The sequence below is a fragment of the Adiantum capillus-veneris genome, chromosome 19 (assembly GCF_014529385.1).
Source record: "Adiantum capillus-veneris isolate H3 chromosome 19, ASM1452938v2, whole genome shotgun sequence".
Taxonomy (NCBI): domain Eukaryota; kingdom Viridiplantae; phylum Streptophyta; class Polypodiopsida; order Polypodiales; family Pteridaceae; genus Adiantum; species Adiantum capillus-veneris.
In genome coordinates, this window is record NC_140949.1 from 120,008,310 (window position 1) to 120,010,612 (window position 2,303).

Here is a 2,303-nt window from a genome sequence, read left to right on the forward strand (position 1 = left end):
GGACAAGTGGTGGACCTAGTTATAATGCCCAATATCCAAGGTGAAATACCTTAGGACCTTGCTACCTTGCTTGCCAATGTTTACGTAGCCCCTCATTTATTTAATGGAAGTAAGGTTGGACAAGTGGTGGACCTTGAAACCAAAGCCTCTTTGCTATATGAGAGCATAGGTTGGACCTAGTTGTAATACCATGCCACCTACTACTACTATACTAAGGACTGCTTTCCAATGTCCAAGTATCCCTTGAGTCTTGCAAGGTTGAACACGTGGTGGACCTTGAAACGAAAATCCCCTTTCTATATCCATTTACTGGCTTATTGATCAAACTGTTTCTGTGCACAAGATCCACACAAGATCAAACCGTTTTAGCACATCCTTGGTGCTCTTGATGTTAAGCTTTTGGTTGATTTCAAACTCAACTGGGAGTCCATGGCAGTCCCAGCCAAACCGGCAAGTCACATGGCAGCCATTTGCTGTTTGAAACCGTGTAAAAATATCCTTTATTGTCCCAGCTAGAATGTGTCCATAATGTGGGAGACCTGTTGCAAAGGGCAGTCCAGCATAAAATATGTACTCGGGCTTGCCCTCAGACAGCTCCAGCTGTCTTTTGAATGCATCCAACTTCTTCCAAAGGGCTAGGACCTTCTCCTCCTGTAGTGGAAAGTTGAAGTCCTTGCCCTCACACACGTCCTCCATGGCGATGCTGCTACTCGTAGCACAAAGTTTATTGTGTGTGTTTTTATGTGTGCGTGTGTGTGTGTGTGTGTGTGTGTGTGTGTGTGTGTGTGTGAGAGAGAGAGAGAGAGAGAGAGAGAGAGAGAGAGAGAGAGAGAGAGAGAGAGAGAGAGAGAGAGAGAGAGAGAGAGAGAGAGAAGAGGATCAAAGAGCAAACTGTGCTTGTGCGGGAGAAACACCGACAGTGCGTCAGTCTACGTAGGGTGGGGAGAGGAGAACTAATTAAAATGGCCCAATATTTTCTATCAATTTCGACCTTTGATATTCTACCGCTGGGTGCGACCTGAATCCCTCTCTTCCCCCAGTCACACTGTGTGCGACTCGGCTCTAAAACCCTTTCCCAAGGTTCTCCATTTGTGGGAGGGGTGCAAGTTCTCCTTCTCGCCCAATCAAAATGGCCCAATATTTTCTATCAATTTCGACCTTTGATATTCTACCGCTGGGTGAGACCTAAATCCCTGTCTTCCCCCCACTGCCCCTACTCACACTGTGTGCGACTCGGCTCTAAAACCCTTTCCCAAGGTTCTCCATTTGTGGGAGGGGTGCAGGGCGAGATGGTTCGAGAAACAAGGAGAAGCGAGAGTCTGCAGAAATATAGCGTATCCCCTCCCTTTCTCGTAGCTCTAACAGAATTGTAGCAGGGCTTCTACAACCGAGGTAGAGAAAGCGGCTTTACTAAGCTTGGGTAATTGCTTCATCCCACTCCCCCCATTCACACAGGGTGCGACTCAGCTCTTACTTTCAGTGTCGCCCACGCCAAAAAGGGTACTACTCAAAGTTACATCTACTAGATCTTGCTCGCTCTTACCACCGATACATGTGTATGTGTGTGTGACGGTTGTGACAATTGCCGACATGCATCTTTGCAGATAACTTTTTGGGTATTTGCCATGTTGTTGATATGCAAGCAAAAGTGGCTACATCTCCGGGGGAATAGGGGAAACCCCATGCTTGCCACCCTTGCCTCCATTCCGTGGACCTCCCCAAGTTGTGCATATCCCCGCAATAGGTGCATTTCAAGAGATGACATCCCCGATAGAAGCTCCTCAAACACTTTCTGTGCTTTATGAAGTGCATCACGTTTGGCATACATGACGACCAAGGCACCCACAAAGCGACAAACAATCTCCCTCCCTAACCTTGTTGGACATATCCTCCAATCAATGCACTCCATGAGACAACATAGCATCTGGAGACACACCCTCAACTTGCATCCGCTGATTGGCAAAGATTGGGAAACTTATTATAGATTACAATGATGGCTGTAAAGCTGGTATCATGGGTGCAGGAGAAGCTCTTGATCATGCCATTGGTGTTGCTACTGAGTTTGCATAGAAGAAGAAGAAGAGAAGAGTGACTTGGACGATGTGTAAGAAGAAAACAATAAATAAAATGAGTGTGCAGATGTGGAGACACAGGCTATGCAGACGGTGGTATTGATGATGATGATGTTGAAGAGGCTAATGAGGATTTGAATGTCCAAGATATTGATGCCTACTGACTACACAGAAGAAGATTAGTCAAGTTTATGGTAGCATCAACCCCAACAAATCTAGAAGCTTTTTGAA

At 46.2% G+C, this 2,303-nt stretch overlaps 1 pseudogene; it reads right to left on the reverse strand.

Annotated features, from left to right (window-relative positions):
* Nucleotides 1-321: 321 nt before the first annotated feature.
* On the reverse strand, nucleotides 322-696 carry LOC147434748 (isoleucine--tRNA ligase, cytoplasmic pseudogene; annotated as a pseudogene).
* Between the last annotated feature and the right edge of the window lie 1,607 nt (nucleotides 697-2,303).